This window comes from Euprymna scolopes, chromosome 2 (assembly GCF_053919585.1).
Source record: "Euprymna scolopes isolate OS-2025 chromosome 2, ASM5391958v1, whole genome shotgun sequence".
NCBI classification, from domain to species: domain Eukaryota; kingdom Metazoa; phylum Mollusca; class Cephalopoda; order Sepiida; family Sepiolidae; genus Euprymna; species Euprymna scolopes.
The window spans coordinates 31,445,791-31,471,365 of record NC_136483.1 but is presented as its reverse complement, the minus strand read 5'-3'; positions in this window follow the sequence as shown (position 1 = coordinate 31,471,365).

The following is a 25,575-nucleotide window of genomic DNA, read 5'->3' as shown; positions in this document are numbered from 1 at the left end:
TCATGATTCCTTTTGAGGTTTCTTTTTGTTTTACATCTGTAGCCGTTTTTGTATATCCGGTTTGTGTCTGTAATTCATGTGTGTTAGTCCTCGCATTCAAGAGTTTTCCTTTATATTTCAGACGTTTTTATTATTGATATCCGTTACATTTTCTCAGCAATCCCTCTGATTCCAATTTCTCCCATTCTGTTTTGGTATTATTCCTTGCACTCCTACTATTAGTGGTGTCATTAAAGATCTCATCAAAGATACCTCATAGGGAAATATCTTTTCTCTTTCTGCAGAAGTGCGCAAATGAGACCACTGAATGGTTCAAAGCTGCAATTAAACAAGGAAGTTCTATAGCAAACCCCACTCTCCCCAATGATTTACTTCTATTTGCGCAACTGCCATTGCTCAGAGGCAACATGCATACCGCAGATTTATTCAGCATAAGTCCAGTACAAGCAGACAAAAGTTTATAGAAGTTAAAAGTAATTGTAAGAAAGAAGTAGCGACAGCTAAGAGAGAATATACCGAAACTACCAGAAAACGCATTGAAGCGCAGAAATTAAGAACTCATGATTCCTGGAAAATCTACGACAGTGTAGTAAATAATGGGCAATCAGCAATTCCCCTACTATCAAACAATCATGAGGTTATTTGCATGGCAACTGAGAAAGCTAATATGTTTGCCCGTCAGTTTTCCTTACAACCTACTTTAGACCCAGCAAACCACCCTCTCCTTTATTTTCCTTTTCAGTTAGAAACACACTAGATGATCTGAAAATTACCCCTTCCCTAATACATGATATCATAAAAAACTTAAACACCTCAAAAGCATGTGAACCTGATCTCATCTCGTCTGTACTATTAAAAATGCTCCGTTGAGATTGCTCTAGTTTTCTCTAAACTCCTCAACAAATTCCTTAACGAATCATACTTTCCTGACTGCTGGAAAATTGTTTCTGTAGTACCAATTTACAAGAATTCTGGTTAAAGAACTGACTCATTAAATTGTAATCCTATTAGCCTCCTCCCTATTTTTGCCCAAATATTTGAGTACATAATTAATCAAACTTTAGTCCATCAGCTTACAGTTGCTAAACTTCTGTCCGATAATCAGTTTGACTTTAAGCAAGCCCGTTCTATTGCAGATATTCAAACTGTAATCTTAGAACGTATATACCATGCACTGGATAAGGCAGGGGAGAGGACGGCAGTAGCCCTAAAGCTTTTGACAGGGTTTGGCACGATGGTCTTCTCATGAGAATCAGATCCCATTGGTATTACTGGACGAATACGTAACATAAATCCTTTTTAAATAAGAGAAGAATCCAGGTTGTCTTCGATGGTCGTACATATAAACAAAATGATATAAATGCAGGTGAACCTCAGGGGTCTATCCTTGGACATTTATTATTCCTGATATTCATAAATGACCTCTGATAAAATAGTTTCTGGGATGGGTATGTTTGCTAAAGACACCACGCTCTATAGCAGGCATGAGGGAAAAACGAATGAACACAAGACAATGCCAGAAACCCTAGAGGAAGACATCCAGTCTGTAGTGGAATAGCGTCAAAAATGGATGGTAACGTCCAATGCTGCCAACACTAAGTCCGTTTCATTAATAATTATAAGAAATCTTTTGAACCACCAATAGCTATGGCTAAAGATACATTACCTGAAAGTACTTCGCTCCTCGGCTTAATGTTCAGAGGGACCATGAGTTGGTACAGATACATCAAGGACATTGCCAAGGCTGCTGCAAGGGAGGCAGGCGCTCTCTACCATGCTAGAAAGCTACTTACGCCTGAAAGTATCCTGTACCTCTACAAGGCCACCATTCGCCCATGTATGGAGTATTGTTGTAACATTTAGACTGCTGCATCTGCTACTAGTCTCTCGCTCCTGGACAGAGTTGAAAAGAGAGTCGCCAACCTGATAGGTCGTGAACTGTCATCTAAGCTTCAACCTCTGTCTCATCGACAAGATGTTGCATCCCTCTGCCTGTTTTACAAGTATTTTAATGGCGAATGCTCTGGACTACAAGCCCTTGTACGCTCCCGACGTAAATACCCCCGACAAATCCGACAAGCAGCTAAATCCAACCCCTACACAGTAGAGATCCCTAGATATAAGAAAGCCTTCTACTTTAATAGTTTCTTCCTCAGAACTGCTAGAGTTTGAAACCCTTTCCGGGTTCCTACTTCCCTAACTGTACTGACATGCATAAGTTCAAGTGCAATGTGAACAGACATCTTGCTACTCAACTCCCAAAGTAGTATCCCTGCAACTTATATCCTTGCTTATACCCTACATCAAATTGGCAATGTTGGTTAGTTCCGTGTATTTGCTCCACTTCTGTCTCCTCGATGTTCGTCTATGGTCTGCTGGACGGCAAAATCAACAATCTGGCAGGACTTTCCTTCTTAACTATTATGATATCCGGTCTTCTTGCTTGGATGGTTTTATCCGTTTGTATATCCATATTCCATAAAATCTTGTGACTATCATTTTCTACTACTGTTGCTGGTTTGTGCTTGTACCATTTGTCTAAGTGTTCAAGATACATTCCTTTGCATAATTACCAGTGCAATGCCTTCCCCAATTCATCGTGTCTATTTTATATTCTATTCAGGCTGCATTCACTTACTATGTGATTCATTGTTTCGTCTATTTGTCAGCTGAACCTGTATTTACCATTTTCTGGTGTCTTGTCGATCTTTGCTTTGATGTGGTTGGTTCTAATTGTGTAATCTTCTGTGGCTGTAATTAGGGATTCAGTTTGCCTGTTTAGGCTTCCTTGTAGCTATTTCCAAGTGTTTTCGTTTGTCTCATCTTTTGTAATCTCCATGAATCGTCCATGTAGCTGTTTCGCTTCCCATTTATCTTTCCTCCTCTTATTCCTCGTCTCTTCGTTTTTTTTACATGGAGGTCACCACTTATCAAGGCCCGGAGGCTACCCAAGGATAAGGGTTATTGCGTGTACAATTGGAGATTTGATAGTGTCTAAAGAGGGCGGTTTGTCAGGAGTTTGTTTATGTTGGACTTGAAGACATCCAAGTTGTAGTTAGGTGGGAAGTAGGCAAACGGAAGAGAGTTCCACAGTCGTCCACTTCTGAGAAAGAAGCTTTGCTCATGGAATCTACGTTTGGATTTAGGCACAGATAAAGAGGGGGAAAATTATTGACAGTAGTTTCAACCAGACGGGTGTTTCTCGTGAAAGATTGGCGAGGGGGACGAGAGATTGGAGCTAAGACAAGCGCTTTCCATGGAAATAATGATAAAACAAATACAGGCTCGCAACGTCTCTTCTGTGGGAGAGAGGCTGCAGGAAAGAGAAAAGGGCATCCCCCATTAAGCTATGAAGTGTATTTTGTACTCTGTCAAGGCAGGATAGGCTGTTTTTAGCAGCTCCTGCCCATATGTTGCAGCAGTACTCCATCCTTGGATGTACTTGGCTTTTATATAGATAGAGAATTGCATCAGTAGTGAGATATCTTCTGGAGCGGTAGAAGGATCCCACCATTTTCCCAGCATCCCTGGCAACAGATTTGATGTATGTGTTCCATTTCAGATCAGGAGTAAAGGTCAAACCCAAAAGCTTGTCAAAACATGGAGCCTCCCCAAGACGAGAGCCATCCATTTCACTACTGATACAATTCTCTATATAAAAGCCAAGTACGTCCAAGGATGGAGTACTTCTGCCACATCTGGGAAGGAGCTGCTAAAAACAGCCTATCCTGCCTTGACAGAGTACAAAATAGACTTTGTGGTTTAGTGGGGGATGCCCTTTTCTCTTCCCTGCAGCCTTTCTCCCACAGAAGAGACATTGCAAGCCTGTCTTTGATTTATCGCTATTTCCATGGCAGGTGCTCGTCTGAGCTCCAATCTCTCGTCCCCCCTCGCCAATCTTTCATGAGAAACACCCGTCTGGCTGAAACTACTGTCAATAATTTTCCCCACTCTTTATCTGTGCCTAAATCCAAACGTAGATTCCATGAACAAAGCTTCTTTCTTAGAACTGCACGTCCGTGGAACTCTCTGCCGCTTGCCTGTTTCACACCTGACTTCAACTTGGACGTCTTCAAGTCCAACATAAACAAACTCCTGACAAACCGCCCCCTTAAGTAAGACACTCTATCAAAACCCCCAATACTAATGATTACTACAATACTATCTCATTGATTACTGTACATGCAATAACCCTTATCCCTGAGTGGCCTTCGGGCCTTGATAAGTGGTGACTCCCTATGTAAAAAAAAAAAAAAATACACACTAAACCAGCCCTCTCCCCCCGTCTTTCCTTTTCACATAGAGTCGGTCAGTATCATCCTTTTGGTGTAGTGCATTGTGCATTGTCATGAATTTCCTGGTGTTCTGTTGAGATTCTTCAGTTCTTATAAACGGCCCATAGTATCTTACTAGTGACACTGCCTAAATCTTTATTCCTTTAATTAGATTTCTACTATATACTTTAGTTTCGAGGAGTTTCGTTGTTCTTTTTAGGTATTCCTTTCAATTTTCTCTTTCATTTCTGTTGCTTTGATGGTGTCTACTTCCAGAACTCCCAAGTATTTGAATCTATCATGTTCACCAAGTGCCTTCACCTCAGATTGGGTAGCTTCAAGTATTCTCCTCCTCATGGTCAGTAGTGTGCACTTTTCCATACTGAATTCCATTCGAATATTCTGAAGATTTTGGTTGTATTTATTAGCTCCTCTAGTTTTGTCTTTTTTTTTGCAAATAGTTTCAGGTCATTTTTTTTTTACATAGGCGTCACCGTTTATCAAGGCCGATAGGCCACTCAAGGATAAGGGTTAAAGAGTGTAGTCAGAAGGACAATATAGTAATCGACAGTAATGGAAGTTCGGTAAATTTGTTAACTTAAGTGGAACGGCTCATCAGAAACTTGTTCACGTTGGACTTGAAGACAACCATATTATAGACAGCTGAAAAGCAGGAAAACGGAAGACAATTCCACAGGCGTGCAGTTCTAAGACAGAAGCTTTGATCATGGAATCTATGTTTAGGTTTAGGCACAGATAAAGAGTGGGGAAAATTATTGATAATGTTTTCAGCTAGTCTACTGTTTCTTGTGAAAGTTTGGCGAGGGGGGACCATAGATTGAAGCTCAGTCGAACACTTTCCATGAAAATAACGATAAAGCAGAGACAAACTCGCAACATCTCTTCTGTGAGATAGAGGTTGCAGCGAAGAGAAAAGGACATCTCCCACGAGGCCACGGTCTATTTTGAACCCTATCAAGGCAGGACAAGTCCTTTCTAGCAGCTCCTGCCCATATGTGGCAACAGTATTCCATCCTTGGACGTATCTGGCTCTTATATAGATAGAGAATTGCATCAGCAGTGAGATATCTACTGGATCGATAGAAGAATCCCACCATTTTTCCAGCGGCCTTGGCAACAGATTTGATGTACGTATTCCATTTAAGATCAGGAGTAATGGTCAAGCCCAGAAGCCTGTCAATTTATGTACATTATGTGGTCATTATTTCATCTGTATTAGTATCTGGTTTAGCCTTTTCTTAGTATATTGTTGAGGGGCTATAATGAACAGTAATGGTGATAGGAAGTCACCTTGGAAGATCCCTCTTTGCAATTTGATCTCAGTTATGTATTGTCCATCAGTTGTCAGTTAAAGTCGCCGCATTGCATTTTCTATCAAATTGATTTTCTTACTTGCTATTTTGTAAATTCTCAGGCATTCTGTCATCAATACTTGTTGGATTCTGTCATATGCTTTCTTGCAGTCTATCCATGCCATATTTAAGTTCTTTTTCTACTGTTAACCTCCTTCAGGAACCTTTGGTCTATGCATAATAGGTCATGTGTTTCTCTTTCTCCTTTTTGGCATCTTTTCTGTTTCTTTGGGAGTAGTCCGCGGTTATGAAGGGAATGATAATTTTTTCCCTCAGTTTTGCTGTAAGTATTTTCCACAGGTAAGCATGTTATTGGCCGGTAGTTACTGGGAATGTTTCCTTTTTCAGAGTCTTTTTGTACCAGTGTGCTTTTACCTTTCGTCATCCATTCTGGTATGCATGCTTCAGAAATCTACTTTTTCAGGTTCTGAATTAGTCTTTCATGTAGTGCTGTGAATTTTAAAACCAGTGCGTGTGTATTCCTTTGTGGTCTGGTACTCTCCAGTTTACGACTTTTCGGAGGATGTCTGGAGTGTTTCCTTGCTGATTGGCTTCTTTGTCCCTTCTTCGATTTGCTGTGGTTCTTCCTTCATGCCTTTCAGCCATCCGGTATCTCTATGATGATCCTGTCGTTCTTCCCATATCTGGTTCCAGTAGAGTTTTGTTTCTGTTGGGTCTGTTTGTTCTGTTCGTATTTTTCCTCCGTTCACATTCTGATAGAATTGGTTTTGGTTGTTTTTAAGGATCCTGTTTTGTTTGCATTGTTCAGATTTGTATCAGTACCCGTCTTCATCTCTCTTCTTTTGCTGCTATTTTTTTCCTCAAGTTTACCTGATTCTCTCCCCGCTGCTCACATTTCTACTTTTCCATCCTTTTCTAGTCGTTTTCATCTTGTTTATTACTTTAACTTCTTTCTTCAGTTTGTTGATCTGGGTTTCCAGCTCCATTTCCCATCCAGGTTTGTGGGTCGATTTTTTTTCCGTGTCTTTTTTCTACTTTAAATTTTATACTAACTGTCTTGGCACCTGCATAAATTAAATCTATATAAACATTGTTCAAGATCATGTTGTGCCAATTATTCAGGTTTCGATATGGCTACCTTTATGCAAGGTAATGCCCCATGTCACAAGGCAATGGTGGTAATGAGTTACCTTAGCGAGCAAGATATCGAAATTATAATTTGGCCACCGCAAACTCCTGACTTAAATCCAATAGAAAATCATTGGAAAACCTTAGGAGTGAAAGTTATGGAAAGAAATCCCACTAATACGGAGGATTTGTGGGTGAAGCTTCAAAAAGAATGGTCTAAAATTAGTATCGAGAATTGTCAAGAACTGATTTGTTCTTGTAGTTGAAGATGTGCAGCTGTCATGGAGACGAAGGGCTCATTTACTAAACATTGATTGTATATGTATTTTTATTGTTTTTTTTTTTTTGGCTGTTTACATTGTTTTTCTCAATGTTGTCCCTTACTTTTGGACGTTCCTATTTTGAAAATAAATAAATAATTGTTATAATTCTTTTTCTGTCCTTTGCAAATGATTCAAATTTTAGTTTGCTATTATGGATGATAATGACTACCAGTTGTCAAAATTTCAGCTTTTCACAGTTGTTATTTCTAACAAATATTAGGTTTTAAAATTTTGTCCCATGGTTTTGGACGCTACTGAAGAAGCCTATTTTGCTTCACTTTTGAAGAAATCAATAGAAGCGATCCAAATTAAAAGTGGGAAAAGATCAGCAAAGATATTCTCCTTCTGTAAAACAACGCCCCTCCACAACGCACATGTCACCAGATTAAAAGCACAGGAGTTTGGCTATTAAATCCTGCTCCATTCTCCAGTGTCATCAGCTTGCACCCTCTGGGTTTGATGTCTTCTCCAAGCGTTTCCAAGGTGATGCAGACTTGATTTCCGAAGTTACGTCGTTTTTCGAAGATCAACATAGAGTGTTCTACAAACATGATGGGAGAAATGCGTAATTCTGGGTGGTTTGTAAAGAATGACGAATAACTCTGCGTAGTTTCGTTGCTCTACTGCTGTGAGAAAAGAGTTAAGAACATTACTTATTGAACGTATCTTTATTTCAGAAAGTGACAATCTGGGATTAACACGTGTTACAGATTTCTCTCCAAGTAAGACGCTTTAGAACTAAGGAATATTTTTTCTTTACTTGTAATGACGAATAATTGCTTATAGTTGATTTATATAAGTGTTTTATTCAATCCATTTTTTTATGTCTGTAATATATGTCACAAATATAACTACGATATATAACTTTTTTCATTATTTTCTCACCGTATATTTCCACCGATTTGTTTAATTATTTCACCTTCTTTTCCCAGGGCACATGACATGCACGATTAATTTGCCAAATAACTAAACAATGACAAGAGATACGCTGTGATATCAGCAACCTCGTTCCGACTCAATTCAAAGAGGTTCTATCATTGGTATTATTGGATTCAGGAGAGGTTGGCTTGGAAATTGCGTAACTCTTGCCTCACAATTACGTGTGCAGCTGCTCCTACAGGGGATATACTTTGTCTTTCGAGACTGATTGGAGGCATTGGAACATAATGCATATGAGCGCGTGGGAGAGTATCAGCAGCAGTGAACGATGTCTGGCTTGCGAAGACTATAACAGCAACAGCAGTAGTCGAAAAAAGCGGATATGCAAATTAGGAAGTGTGAACGAGAAGAGAGAAAAGAGGAGAAAACTACATCACGTACTTATGCAAGAAGTAAAGTGGACATCGATAAGAATGGACGTGTGAAGTCGAAGAAGAGAATGGGCCAGCTGTGCCCGGCGCGCGGTCGGACGAAAGAGAAACAGCGGACCAGGCTAAAATAAACATGTGGCAGCGGGAGACTTTTTAAGTGGTGCCGAAATTAACGATAATAAAAATGTTTTGTTAAGAAAAAAAAAAAGGAAAAATGTCGACTCGAATTTTTATTTGTCTCATCTTCTATGTATGTAACAGCTACATTACATATCCACATTTTCCTTCTTTTGTGCACATAATTATTTAATAAATTAATTAAGGCTCCCTTTATTCGCGGCTCCTTTATTTTCTAGCGTGTATGTGTGTTTGTGTGTTTGTGTATGTATAAGATAGCAGTATTAACAATTGATTGATCAACTGATCAATCAATTGTTAATATACGACAATAAACTTGTGAAAGAAAATAGAAAAGGAAAAAAAGTGAACCAAAAAAGTAAAAACAATAAACGAAACAAATAGATGATCGTAAAAAGAAAGCGCACTATTTCATACTGCGCAAGAATATATTGATAAGGCAAGTTTTAAGTCTTTCTCCTTTTTATCCTTCAGTTTTTCTCCTAATAAAATAGTACGTTATTCACGCAGGGATGAGGTTTCACAGTCATTTTTGTTTGCTGTTTCTATGACAATGCATTCCTATGACAACCATCTTCTGACTTTGGGCATTAAATTCTTTCTGGGTTGAAAGAAAATATACGAGAAATGAAACGCAAGTAAGCACTTATCTGCTTAAGATTCTTTCTTTTTCACTCGTGATCATCTATTTATCTATCTATCTATCTATCTATCTATCTATCTATAGTCATAAATGAGAATTTTATGCTATTTATTCATATGTAATTAGTGCCACAAGTAGTCAAATTACATAGAAACTATATATATATATATATATATATATATATATATATATATATATATATATATATAGAACCTGTTTATTGCAGGTCAATATGTTTTTAATTTTGAAATTGCTATGAAAAGTAGAGAAATGACATTTGGTACACTGGAATAGCACAAGAAGCGTTATTTCCCTGATGTTTGTGGAATTTGAACAAATATTTTGAAAGTTATACTAATTTTTCTATTTCCTGGTAATTTTAAGTGTGTATCACTTTATTTCAAGTGTCTAAAAATGTCTATTTTCGGTAATAAAACAATATTCTAACTTCATATTTCTATTTATAGGAAATAAAGAACAGTTCCAGTAACACTATTAACCAAAACAGAACGAATTTCACATTATCTTGTTTAAGGAAATAAGTATTTATCAACATAACTCCCATGCTTCAAAATCACTTTGAATATCTTCTTGTCAACTGATGATGTCAATTGCTATAGGAAACTTCCAAAATCTTCCTCCAAAGTTCATCCTTCGACGAAAACTGAATACCTCCTTCATAAACCTTCATCTTTATTATTGACCAGAGCTTCTCAATTGGGTTTATATCTGGAGAACAAGGTGGCCATGTCATCAAATTTTTTCCATTAATGCCTAATGACATAAGGTAGGATGTCGTAGCCTTGGCTGAGTGGGATGGCGCTTTGTCGTGCATATAAATCAATTTGCAGTGACGTGCAAATGGAAGGTCATCAAGCCATAGATCTTAAGCATTCACAATGACATGATCTTAACACTCTTAACAAGAGGACTCAAAACTTTGGCCCACCCATCTGGTCCATCAAAGATTGCTCTGGCCTCATCGGTGAAAAGAACATTTTCAAAGCTGATTGTCATCTATTTCTTAGCCTTAACCAAACGCTTTTCTTTGTGAGTTTGGTTTAAAACAGGTCTTGCTATGGGCTTAATACTTCTTACAATTTCATTTAAGACATTGCAGCGTGGCATTCTGAACAAGGAAGATATTCCAGTCTTGTCAAATATAGCAGAACTGTTGCTGCCCAGCTGCTTGATAAGTTGACGGCAAATTTTTCTAACATCACGAGCAGAAACCAACTTTTTTGTGTTTTTGTCCTTCCTTGGTTTTATGTTTAGATTTTCAACGAATAAAGACAATGTTCTTTGATCTCTTCCAAGTTCCTTGTCTAGATCTATGAGAGATAAACCTTTTGCAAGACCTGCAACAACACGTTTCTTTTCACTAGCTGTCAATCAACCCTTTCTAGGTATCTTGGCAGATCTGCAATAAAGTGATACACACTTAAGATTATCAGAAAAAATTAGCATAACTTTCAAAATGTTTGTTCAAATTCCACGAAAATCAAAGGCCAAAGCATGTTATTATGTTCTTCCTGTGTACCAAATGTCACTTCCTTGCGTTTCATAGCAATTTCAAAATTAAAAAAAAATATTGATCTGCAATAAAGTGATACACAGGGTTTATAGAGACAATAAGTGCACAGTTTGATGTCAGTAAGGGAACTGTGCACACAATAATTCGAGAGGAACTGAAGATTGGGAAGATTTGAGCAAAGTTTGTCCCAAGGGGGCAGTCCACAACTCCACCCTTATCACAAACTATTTGACCAAGATGGGTATCAAGACAGTTCCCTGTAGTTTATGACTTGCTCCCTGTGACTTTTGGTTATTCCCTAAGCTCAAGGACAACTTTAGAAACTATCGTCATGAGGAGATAAAGGAAACTGCGACGAGGGTCATTGGCACGCCCATACTAGAGGACGTCCATGGGGCTTTCCAGAATTTGTTGCAGCCGGAGGAGATTACCTTGAAGAGTTTTATGTGTATACTTTCAATAAAAGTGCGCATACGGAAAAAGTCTGGTAACTTATTGAAGTCACCACGTATAAAAAGAGTACTTAAAAAGAATAGAGAAAAATAGTATTAAAAAATGAGCAGAAATATTAAGAAAAAATAAAGACATTATACACTGGAGAAATAAAGTATTCAAAAGGAAAGAGGAAGAGAAAGAATGTATCAAAACTAAAGAAAAAAATATTAAAAAATCAAGAAAGAAAGTATTAAAAAATAAAGAATGTTAAATAGAATATGGAATGAAAGTATAAAAACAGAACAGAGAAAGATAGTATGTAAAAATAGAGAAATAAAGTATTCAAAGGGAAAGAGAGAAGAAAGTAGTTGAGAAAATATTGCTCGCAGAAATGGCAATTTGGATTGGAACAAAAATAAAATTTATTTCAGTCTTAAAGTACGTTGCCATCACTAACCGTAAGCACGAAATGTGAAATATCAGAACACATACTATACTTTGATCTTAGCTAATACAGTCTTTCATTCTTTTTAATTGCTTTAAAGTTTTTTTATTTTGTCTGATGATTATATATTTTTTTTACACAGGAATCACCACTTATCAAGGCCCGGAGGCTACTTGAGGATAAGGATTAATGGGTCTACATTAATCAATGTGATTATAGCGTAGTAAACATAAGTAGTGGAAATTGTGTAAATTGGATTACTTAGGAGGACAGTTCATCAAGAATTTGTTTACGTTGGACTTGAAGACAATCATATTGTAGCCAGTTGGAAAGCAGGCCAATGGAAGAGATTTCCATAGGCGTGCAGTTCAAAGAAAGAAGCTTTGTTCGTGGAATCTACATTTAGGTTTAGACACAAATAAAGAGTGTGGGAAATTATTTATAGTGGTTTTGGCTAGACGAGTGTTTTTCGTGAATGTTTGTATGTTGTCCTCCTGACTTAAAAAAATTCTATATCTTTTTCCCTTTTTTCTTCCCTCTTTTCTTCTTTCTTTACTTTCTTTTTAAAACTTCTTTTCCTTGTTTGTATTTCCATTATTTTCACTTTTCTGCCCTCGATTCTGTTTTAATTTTCCCTCCCATTCTTGACAATCGCAAATTGATAATTAAAACTATTTACATTTTAACTTGTAGTCTGTTTATTTCACCTTCTGGTTAGAGCTTCAGCATGTTCTGGCTGACTACGTATATAGTTGAAGTAAGCTGAACGAAAAATCGTCTTCGTCTGATTGAAAAGCTGTATCGGTATCAAATTTTCTTTCATCCGCATCCTTAGGGTGACCCCAAACTCTGTGTGTGTGTGTGTGTGTGTGTGTGTGTGTGTGTGTGTGTGTGTAGAGGGGTTATTCTTTTTATGCTTCAGCCGGACATTCAAACATACATAGATGTACACAGACAACTGCAGGGAAGTTTTAGTAAAAAAATGAGGACAACGAAAAAGTCTCATTTTAACATTTAATAAACAACTTTATTTGTCATTTTCGTTAGTAGCTTTGATAGAAGAGAGAAACATATTAGTAAGAGAGTTCAGTGTTTGTACGTCACGATAGGATTAATACATTGCCGGCTTGTTGAAAAAGAGTCTAGTTCAGTGTTCGTGCGCGCACGTGTTTATAGCTAAAAATTGCTGGAACAAAGGAAGCCGTTTAAAGGAGAAAGAAAGGACAAACACTTCAGTGTATTGACGTGTTGTCATGGGTGTGCGTGTGAGTTGTATTGACGAGGACAGTTCTTTCGCATGACAGAATGTTCGTTTGGGTACAGCATGTGGAAGCAAGTAGGAGTTTGAAGAGCTTGTTTTGTACCCACATTCGCCTGGAGCAAAAGCCCCAAGCTAATGTGTGCTGCCACCTGAAGCCAGGCAGAAAGAGAAAAGAAAAAGTTTGTGATTTCGCCTTTTATATACTCGGTCACGTGACTGAGAGCTGGCTTGTGATTGGACAAGCCAGGGAGAAATGAATTTTAAATCTCCAAGTTGTGAGAAGTAGTCTCTGTCTGTTTATAGCGGCTGCTACAAATTTTATTGAATAATAATATTGTTATGTAAGTAATTTAAAAAATATCACGATTTTTTTTATTTGTTTGTTGAGATTTATCTATTTTACAATAAGTAGATTTTGGAGAATCAGTTTGTGTGATTCAATCTTTTTTCAACTGGTTTAATATTCTTGATATTATTGCTATAATACTGTTTTCCTGTTTTTTGTGTGTTGTTCATATACACTTTATATATTACTAGACCACCCGTAACCCGTTGGGTCAGTACGTTATATTAGCTATGGAATTCATGTATGAGCGTGACACTTGTGGCATAAAGAAAATAGTTTTTTTTTACATAACAGAAGCATTTCTATGAAAGTATATTAAAATGAAAAAAGAATATAGATAGATTTCTATGAGTCGTTCTGTTTATTATAATTGTTATTTTTTTTTAAATTACAGTCACTGAATTATAAGTGGTTGGTCATACTTATGCACTGAACAGGTATCATAATCCTTATTATAGTTAAATTCAAATTTTGATATATCATCTTTTAAATGAAATTGTTAGTTGAAAGTACAGAATAATAAAAAAAACACTCTCCACATGTTAATAATGGCTTTTTAAATAGAAAATGAAAATAAAATGTAACTTTTTTCATTTAATTTAAGCAAACATTCAGTACCCATTGTGTAAAGGAAAACACTATTTAATGTAATAGAAATGTGTGCATTTACCGATTCAGCTTTCCGTTTGGAAATGTAAGCAGACGACTTTAAAAAACATGGGAAGAAGAAAAAGAAATATTTTTGTAATAACGCCCTCTAGTAAAAAGGTCTGCATTAGTTAAGGGGGATAACTCTATCCAGTTTTACATCGGTTACCTTTTTCTCTCTCTCACACATACACGTAACTATTTCTCGCGTACGTAACGAAAACAGAGGGAGTAGGAGTGTTGAAATCTATGAGAGTGAAAGTGAGAGGTGTTTTCTTTGAAACTGCGACAGACTTCACGAAGTTGAATGTTTTTAGCCGTTAAAAAAAAAAAAAAAAACTACGGTTGATTTTATAAAATTATTTATTTATAATGACATGAATTAAAGATTTCTCGCGTACGTAACGAAAACAGAGGGAGTAGGAGTGTTGAAAAAAAACAAAAAACTATTTGATCAAATTAAATGAAATTGTTTGTATTAAAAGCGATATAAAAATTCCGGAATTGGAATAACGGATTGAAGACGTTGCTATTTACGCATGCGCAACCGGATGTTGAAAACCGGAAATCTGATTGCAAACATACAAGACCCATAGACTTTTAGTATTATATAGATATATCATTATTCTTTACTGCTATTACTTTACACCCTTTCCTATCTTTATTCTCTCATTTTCCTTCCTTTATTTAATTCTGTATTTCTTCCCTTCTCATTCTCGACCACTGTTAAATTTCCCGATCAGCCGTCTATTGACGTGGTCACATGATATGCCATCTCGTCACAGCGTTATCCCGTTCTTTCTCCCTCCCTCGACACTCCCCATTTCTGGCAGTTGTGATCCAGAAACACCAAAATGGCGTCCTATATTTATTTTTAAATTTTACGACTAACTCTATTGGCGTCAGATATTTTTGTCTAGTCTGTCCCAGTTTTCAACTCCCAGAAGAGTTTTGTTTTATTCCTGCCCTTTGCTTTCTAATATTGTCATGATTGCCTCTAAGGGTCTGTAGATGAAAATTAAATACGGTGGGAGCATGCGTAGACGTCGACTTCCGTCTAAATGCGTGATTTTCGGGAAAATCGATTGTAAACCGTAATCAGACAATATATTTATGTATTCAATCTAGAAAGAATAATAGAAAAAAATTATGGAAAGAATTAAAAGGAAGGGAAGAAAAAGAACGTGGAAAAATAGAAAATAACAACAACAAAAAAGAAGAAATGCAAAAAGGAGATAAATACAAAAGGGAAGAGAGAAAGTAAAAATCAAACGAAGAATGAGAAAGGAAAAAAAGGGAAAGAAAAGGAAAAAGTAGGAATGACTAAACTGATAGAGAAAGTAAAGTTAAAAAATATAAACAGCAAGGTAGAGAGAAATAGATAAAGAAAAGATAAATGAAGGGATAAAGGAAGAAAAGAAAGTAAAAGGAAACAAAAAGGATGGGGGTGAAAAAAGAAGAGTCAAACGAAAACAAAATTAACTAAACAAATAAAGTAGAAAAGAAAAAAAAACGTAAAAATAGATGGGAAAGACAAAAAAGGAAAGAAAGGAATGATGATTTAAAAACAAAAATGATGACCAAACGAAGAAAGAGGAGAAGCAAAAAAAAAACAAAAAAAAAAAAACGAAAGGAAAAGAAAAAACAGAAAAATGCAAAAAGAAAAAAAAAAAAGAAGCAATATTTAAAGTGATATCGCTCACAATGAGGATTGACTTTTAAACCCGCTGGATTTATGCGATGAGAAATGTTATGTTAAGGAAGCAGAGACAAAATCCTTTAAAAATTACACTTTTTATATGAATTCTCAGTAAACTGATAAGGAGATCGATTTTTAGTAATTTTCGTAAATTCTTCTTTAATCTTGTTAAGCAGCAATGAGCATGTTTCGGTCTTCTAGTATTTAGTAACTAGAGACCTCTTCAGGCAACAATGCTTATATTCAAAAGCGGAATTCTTAATGAAAAACGAAAATCAACTTGAACTCAAATTGAAAGTATATATATATATGTATATATACATAAATTACTATATATATATGTATATATATATGTATACATATATATATATATTACTGAGCTCCCACGTAATCCTCCCATAACAGACACTGATATTTCGTCTTCAAGTTATCCTTCTTCCCATCCTCCATCTGATATAGTTACTAATCGAATATACCATTCGAGCTGCCCCTCCATCTACAATCATACAACTAGCAATAATAATAATAATAATAATAATAATAATAATAATATTTCTTCTAACAGCCATCCTAACACTAACAACACTCATTAACCCCTCCAAAATTGTCCTCGTACAATCATTGTCCCATAATTTGTTGAACACTATGAACAAAATTCAAACTATTTAACTCATACAAATCAGCAAATTAATATTAATACCAGACCTCGATCTTTTAATAAAGTACATACATATATCGGCGCTACTTCAACATTAATTAAGAAAAGAATATCAAACCACATTTCTTCTTTTAACAACCATAATTCTAATAATAACCAAGGAACTTCTCTAACCACTTTAATTAAAAAACTTAACTCTAACAATACCCCTTCTCAATCAAATGGACTATCATAAAAAAGTTAAGTCTTATACTCCAGGCTCTAAGTCACGTCGCCTCTGCACAAGCGAAGCTATAACTATAATTACTTCCCCTCAAAGTAACAATATAATAAATTCTAAAAACGAACTGATCTCTTTCTGTAAACATAACTCCAAATTTAATTATGGTAATTTTGAAATTACATGGTTATTACTTTAACCTTTCAGATAGATATATAATTCTTCTTTTTTTTCTACATACTTTCTTAATACTTTATAACTTTATAATCCTTTATTTTACTTCTTTATTTCTTCTTTGTTTGGCCGGTTTTCTATCTGCAAATTCCGTCTTAGTCTTAATAGTCCTATCTACCCACACATCTATATCCTGCATGTATAGTTACTTATATTTTACTATATGCATTTACTTCCATACTTACTTACTTTATCCTGAATTTGCAGATACCGGCCATCCTCTCCCCTTAAAAATTTTTTATTTTTTATTTTTATATTTTATTATTTATTTATTTATTAATTTACTTACCTATTTTCTATTTTTTATTTTTTATTTATTTATAATTAATTTATTTATTTTTTCCATTTAGTGTCTTTTAACAACTCTTGCTGACATTTTGTAAGTAATATCCTGTACATTTCAGTTGACCTATATTTTTTTGCCCTATATTTTTTCGCACCTTTTAACATCCTTTTTGTCTTGGTCATTTTGACATTTGTTTTTCTGTCTTATATTTAATTCTATCACCATTTAATTTTTTTCCTCTTCTTCCCTGATCTTTCTTATTTTGTCTCGGCAGTCGTGTGAAAAGCATATCTTATTGTTCTTTTATTAATATTATTGGACTTTTCCCCTTTTCTTTTCTTTGTACATATTTGTGAATTGTTCTATGGATTTCGGCCTTTTGGATTATTTTGGACCATCTTCCAATTACGTGATTTCCTTGGATTTTACTTGTGCAAATGGAAACTCAATTAACTTTCTTGGAGTTATATTTTTGGATTATACCGTCATTGGATTATTTACCTTTCACCAGACTATTCATTCATGTGTAATCACCTTTTTCTTCATCATATACCCTCTGCTCCACTTTTTGTTATCAAGTAAGATCTTTTACTTACTTGTTGTTTCATCAAATACTTTTGTATGCAAAATCCGATCCCGCATTTTGCTAATTCCTACCCTCTAATGAGAAGGAAAGTATTTCTTCGAAACTCCGCGGATTAAGGACTATCCACTTATCAAGTGTTTCCTTTTCAGATTAAATTAAAGGAAAAGGGGGGAAATTTCCAATAATATTAAAAAAGGAAAATAAGATATGCGTTTAACACGGCTGCCGAGACAAAGTGTAATTATGAAAAACCAGTGAAGAAGAAGAGAAAAAAGATTAAATGGTGATAGAATTAAATATAAAATAGAAAAGCAAATGTCAAAATGACCCAGACAAATGACGTTTAAAGGCGCGAAAAATATAGGGCAAAAAAGAGGTCAACTGAAATGTACAGGTTATTACTTAAGAAAATGTTAGCAAGAGTTATTAAAAAGACACTAAATGGAAAAAAATAAATAAAATTATATATATATATATATATATATATATATATATATATATAATTTTATATATATGGTATCAAGTTTGCTAGTTAACTAATCAGATTCTTTGTTATTCCCGCTCCCGTTTTCAATAGTCAATAGCGGCTTTTATCAAACAAAGGTTCGAATTATTTTCATATATATTTTCATAAATACCTGTCCTCTTTCTTTCTTTCTCTCTCTATTTCTGTCTGTGTGTCTCTGTATATATATATATATATATATATATATATATATATATATATATATATATACACAAAATGATAATGTGCTTTATATATAGAAAGAAGGGATAAACACAAGCGTAACTTTGTATTATTAATTTTCTACCCTCAGATCATGGTGTCCAATAGCTCTGTCCAGTCCAGAGTCGGGGCAGTCCGCAGTGTTCTACGTCTTAGCGTTGTCCACACGATAATTATTTCCAGTCGTCCAACTGGACCATCCAACAATAGATGCGACAATTGCAATTACCTTAACGCCTGTCGATTAAGCGGGAAAATAGTTTGGAGAGGCCAGGATGTTGATAAGGCAATAGCATTGGGTTGGAGGTCGAGATAATCTGAAGTTGATTGGGTGGGGTGTCGACGAAATACATCCAGAGTCGGGGGTGGATACTGGTCGGGTGTCTGAATGCAATGCAACCGTGGTGAGACACCGGCCGTTATAATATCTGTATCCTTAGAAAAAACACACGCCAAACCAACAGGGCATTGCTAAGTATTCTGAGAACAAAAGACTGTGGATGGAAGGAGGAAACCTGCTTAGTTGAAGAGTTTCTTTTCGCGTGTGGGAAGGGAATGCGATTCTATAAGGATTGTGAGCTCATTTAGCATAAAGGAAATGGTCATGGCACCGCATGGCTAGTTTCGAAATTGCTGTTCGAAGGAGAATAAGGAGGATGGAAGAGGGAAAGGAAAGGAGCAAGGAGAGTGGGTATACGTGGAGAAGGGAGCCGGAGATAATGACGTCAGAGAATAATGTGAACAACAGCGAGAAGAAAGAGAAAAAGAAAAAGATAAGAAAAAGAGAAAATATAAAAAACTGAATAGAATAGGTTAGAAAAAGCTACAAAAATAGAAAGGATGAAGAAAAAAAAACGATGAGAAAAAAAATAAAGAGGAAAGGGTATCAAACATTAACATGGAAAGCGAGGGAATAACACAAAAGAAGAAGAGGAAGAGAGGGAGGAAGGTTAAAGAGGAAATAGAAAAAAAAAACTAGATATAAGCAGATAAGAAACGCCCACAAAAATAGAAAGGATTAAGAACAAGAAAACAAAGAGAAGGGAGAAAAACAAAAAACTTGATGTCAGACAATAACATAAAGCGGGGGTGGGGGTCAGAAGAGGCTAATAATACAGAAGAAGAAGAAGGAGAAGAAAGACAGAAAGGCTAGGGAAAAGTGATGAAGCAACTTTATAAACAAGATGGTGACGTCTCAGAAGAATATGAGCAAAAAAGATAGAAGATGAGGAGGATATGGTTTTGGCGTCAGATTTCCCTCGCCCCTCTTTTTGGGAGTTACGGGAGAAATGTGAATAAAAAGACGGTGAAAAGAGACGAATGATTAAGATGAAATACAAGAGAAGGAGACACGTGTTAAAGATAAGAAAGAAAAATGTTGAAGAAAAAGATGAAGAGATTACGTTGAGAGACTGAGCAAATAAAAGAGATGAAGGATAAAAAAACGCAGGAAAAATTATGTCTTTCAAAAGAATTTTATAGATCTCTTCTTTTTGCATAAGGTTTTGTACGCGTGTCTTTTTATGCTACGCGTCCAACACCTTTATCCTCTCTCTTTTTCACTCTTTCCTTATTTTCTTTCTTTTTTTCGGCTTTTGTAATGGCCCCTTTCGTTTTAGAGGAAAAAAAATTCAGACCAGTATCTCTATAAAGCCGTGCGAACGCGACACAGCCAATTTCTTAGCCTTCAGGTCGAGATCACTATGTAGTATTTGGTCTGATGCTAAACTTTACCTTTTATATCTTCAGTCAGTAGAGGAGAATTCCTTCATGACTGAAACAATTTTAATTTTTGTTCCTATCCAGAGTGGCCCTTTTTGAGGAACTGAATTTTCCCCACATTAAAAATCAACCTTGTGTCTAACTCTGCTCTCGTGGGGAGGTAAGTAAATAGGAACTTGTAATCTCAGTCGATAGTTACTTCAATGACTGCTCGTCTAATCCAATCATTTCAGTAAGTTAGAAAGTTGTATTTAAGAAGTAAATAACTAGACAAGACAATATTAGTCTCTCCTAAATTCATTCTTTAAAATGAAACGTCAAATCCACTCAGCGAACGTCTCCTTCTATTAGTTCCTTCAAGAAAAATGATATATTAGTCTTAGTTAAACAGATGAGACGATCCACGTCCACTCAGGAAACTCACATGAGATCTTTTTGTTGTTGTATAGTGTGGCGTAATCCCCCATTGGGGAGCTTTAGAACCCCCCCCCCCGAGGGCCCAGGAGGGGTCGAATAAATACGCTGAGATAGCTAATCAGTCCCGGGTGACGCTAGATAACCCGAGGATTTAAAATGGAGAAAGTAAATATATATTTTTTATTTCATGTCAAAATAGATATTGTTTGAAACCAGGGAAATATATTTTGCATCTAAAGTTGATGACAGGAACTTGAAGCATAACATTGTCTGGCCTTGGTGAACTCAAAGTCGGATGTCAGAACTGACATCTGACCTTAGCGAGTCGTGAGAATTAGTAATTCAGATCTCAGATTTGGGAATCGCATACACGAAAAACCTGAGGCTTTTCGATTTCTTGGCGAAATCTGATTGGCTGGGGAAATTTCCACCCCATCCACAAACCTCACTATATATACGACTGTCGCGCGAAAATTAGTCAGATTAGAGAGAAGAACGGTGAAGAACAGAAGAGAAGAACAGACCGTATGGAGAGGTGACCCATCTACCTTCCTCATGCATTCGTCTGTCGCTGTCTGTGAGGAGATTTGAGACTTTGAAAAAACTTACTAAGAACTGAATGATATTTGTAAAAACATGTGTGCATAAGTTTGTGAAAATTAACTCTGTAGACTAGAGTACACTTTATTTTTCTTCCTGCCTGCGGCTTCGATATTCGCTTTCAGCATACAGGATTCCATGTAATAACCTTCAGAGAAGACTAGACGACACGAGCCGAGATTTTCAGATAAATAGGGGTCCCAACCACCTTCTTCACAAGGAGGGGTTACAAATAGAGTACACGTACATTTTGTACTGCCTCTCTCCTTCTTGCTCTCTATATACCTGTGTGTTTTATTTCTCTTAATGTGGGTTTACGTATTTTTGTAGCGCATTTCTCTCTCCTCCTCTTACCTTCCATTTGTATGTTTGTTTGGCTATTCTGTCTATAATGTCTTATTATATTTGTTTATACGATTTTGTAACACCTCTCACTCCACTCTTCCCACTTCTCTCTCTCTCTCTCTCTCTCTCTCTCTCTCTCTATATATATATATATATATATATATATATATATATATATATATATATATATATATATATAAGCGAGATAAGATACTGATAGAATTCAGATGAAAATCCTGATGGATATTACTTGAAGTAATACTTTCAAGGAGATCCTAGCCAAAAAGGAAAAGCTCAATATTTAAGAACAGAGCAATATATAAGTTTCGTGGTTTAATTTTAAATTCTGAAAAAGCAATAAATTCTTAAATCGAATACATATATATATATATATATATATATATATATATATATATATATTTATGAAAGTATATTGTAATAATTTTCCTTTTCAAATGTAATGAACTACCAACTGAGTAGACTTGATGTGGGAATTTGAAATATATATATATATATATATATATATATATATATATATATATATACCCATCTCTGACTTAATTAGCAAGGAACATAACCCCACGGCCAACCCCAAACCGCAAGAAATATCGTTTAAATTTAAACATTTATTTTTAAATGTAGTAATATCCGTCCAGAGAGTGGCATATATATATATATATATATATATGCATATATATGTGTGTATAGGCGTACACACACACACACACACACACACACACACACACACATATATATATATATATCTTCTTGCCTCTCTCTTTCAGTATGTTTCCCATCCATGTTTCAAGGGTATGTCTGCAGGTGCGGTGATAATGATTATACGGGGGCATTAAAATCGATTAGGAAATGCCTGACATAAATAAAATAGAGGCTTTTATCAAGTTGTGGGTTTAATATGAGTGGCCACTGTCAGTCCATCTGTTCTCAAACGATTCCTTTAGAAAATGTCACGGCCAAGAATTCTCTTTTTTTGTACTCGGTCAAAGTGACCTTATCCTCTTTGTTTCTCGCCAAACGTGTTTGGCACTATTTGTTAGATGCATCCTTACATTTTATAAGAGGTCTGGTCCGTCGGTCGGTCACGCATTTTTATCTTTAAACGCACTGATTGAATGAGTGTATCTTAAGAATATCAAATCTTTTTTGTTAATAAGACGAACGGTCTTACAGTCGAGGGATTTTAGTCAAAGCCACCAGATCATGAGTTATATTCATATCAGTTGCAGATACGCCTCAACACAGCCCGACAGAGTCTTTACCATATTTAATTAAGAAATAATCTTGCATCTGGCAAGTTAAGATGTGGTTCTGGGTAGTCCTAGGAAACAAACCCTTCCAAATCGATGCCCCCCCCCTGTTTTTCGGATGGAGTAAATTTATTGTGACTGCCTGAGGCGCACTTATTGGGAAATCCTGAACGGGCTGTCCAGAAAATTTTTAAAATGACAAGAATACTACTCATTTCGGGGCGCTGGCTTTATTTTCCTTTACTTTCTTGACCTGTCTGAGGCATCACTTTCTCATTTAATGTAGATATAACACGTGTGTACGCAAGAGATTGCAAAGGAAAATAAGAAGAGCGAGAAAAACTATCACATGAAATTGATATATGTATATGAACCGACAGAGATAGGAGGAAGGAGGAGGGAGGGAGGGAGGTATAGATGTATGAGAGAGGAAAAATAGAATAACCAGAAAAAGAACGTTTATTTTGATTAATATGCACGAGAGAGTAAGAGAAAAATAGATATATAGAGGGAGAGAGAGAGAAGAGATAATAAAATCAGTGTGAACGATAGATAGATAGATAGATAGATAGAGAGAGAGAGAGAACAATAAAAACATTGAGAAAAAAGACAAAGAAGTCATAAATGAATGTGCCTGTGTGCCTGTGTGTGTGTGTTTGTGTCTCTGGATATGTCTGTATCTGTGTTTGTGTGTGCGGGGGATGATAGAGAGATCTGAAGGCATGAAAAATGTCTATTGGCTTTTTTTCTCAGGATACAATAAATACCATCTGAAATGATGCGATAATTGTTGGTGCTTTTGCTTTCAATTGTGTAATTGCAATTGTCTTGCATTGTATTTCATTGTTCTATTATATTGCTTGTAATTATGTCTGTTCTCTCAACTTTAAGACTTTATATATATATATATATATATATATATATATATATATATATATATACGAGTCTTGGAAAATTTACGCTTGTGAGCATATTTTCTATATTTTATGCATACCAATCTATGTTCATTAAGCTATAACAACAAAGCACATATAAATATATAACAATTTTGCTATATTCCAAAGTCTAAGTCTTTATTTATCTTACCAAATCATCTTTTTCCAAAATAAAAACTTCGGTACATTTTTTCAGCTCTGTATCGTTCACGTAGAACACTTAGTATCAAAATTCAGAAAAAAAAAAGCAGACATCTTATATCGGACCATTTCTAAATTCTAATTTTTGTTCTTTATATACACACGCGCGCGCGTGCGTGTGCGTCGCGGGCTTATTTTGTATTTTGTTTCCTATTTTATTTTAATCTATCTGACTATCAGTCTATCTATTTATCTTTCTCTTCTGCTTTCTCGCCTATTCTCATATACGTGTATCGCGAGCTTATTTACTATCTTGTTCATATGTTATTTCAATCAATCAATCAATCTATCTATTTATCTATTTCTCTCTCTCTCTCTCATATATATATATATATATATATATATATATATATATATATATATATATATATATATATATTAGTTTTGGGACGATTAATCGGAATCTGCAAAACCAGTACTTTTGGAGGCATCGGAATCAGTATCGGAATTGGAAAAATTTCTGCTTATTTTCCGATGTCAAAAACGATCCTTTAAATTGTCTTTTCGATTTAATTCTGTTTACACCGTTGATGACATATGATAAAATTATAAATATTTACTTATTTTAACCTTCCAGTAAAACTAAGATCGATAGATTATATCCACCACACGTGCATTTTTATATTTGAGAAAATTAATGTCTTCTTACGATATACATGAAAATGATAACCGCATTATAGTTAAATATTTAGAGATTTATAAAGAATCGGAATCGGTAATTTTAATGGAACCGAAAATTTAGTACGGAATTGGTAAAAATGTTGAAATCGTCCCATCAATATATATATATATATATATATATATATATATATATATATATATATATATATATATATATTCATTCATGTATGTGTGCTACGATTCTGTCTCGCTCTTATTTTATTATACTCTATCGATTTCGATATTTTTGTATCTTCCGACCTACACATTGCTTGTGTCACATGTCGACATAATGTTATATAAGAAAGTGTTAATCTTGCAACAGTCGTAGTCAGGAAAGCAACTCAAATCGTCTGATTCATTATGGAAACAAAGAGATAGATAGATATATAGATAGATAGATAGAGCAAGAATGAGAAAAACGAGAGAAAGAAATAGCGAGGGAGATTAGCTGAAACTTAAAGATTATAAACGGATAAGCTGATAGAATAGACTTGCAAATAAAAGTCGTGAATTGCTTGGTAGGATGCTGAACAAATGACACAAAGAATTGGTTGATGGAAGGACGGACGAAAGTAAGGATAATAGGAGATGAGCAGAACTGTGATGAAAAGAGTGTAGAAAGGACGCAAAGGAATAACCGCAGAGAAGGAACGTAGTCATTAATAAGCGAATGAAAGGATATAAAAGATGGAATGGAAATGGAGTGGAATGGAAAGGAAGAGAAATAAAATATTAGACTTACAGTGCGAATGAAAGCAAGAAAGGGGAAATTTAAAGGGAATCAAAGAATAACAGAAAGGAAAGGAGAAAAATGAATGAAACGATGGAAAGACGGAATGATGAAGGTAAAAAGGAAAAGGACGAGAGGAAAGGATGGAAGGATTGGAAAAAAGAAAATGTTGAATGGAAGAAAACGTGACAAGGAAAGAAATGGTTGATGGAATCATGAAAGGAAAGAGAAAAATGATGAAATGAAAGAGAACAAATGGAAGGACATAGAAGGAGAGGGTTAAAAAATGTCGGGCTAAAAAGGAATGGAAAGAAAGAAGGAAACAAAGAAGGATAAAAAAAGAAAATGTAGAAACACTGAATAGATGTAAGAAATTGAAATGATTGGTGGACAGAAAGACGAAATCGCTATTTGCTTTTTCCAAACGAATGAGTTGCAAAGTAGAAATATCAGCATTGCAGGCTC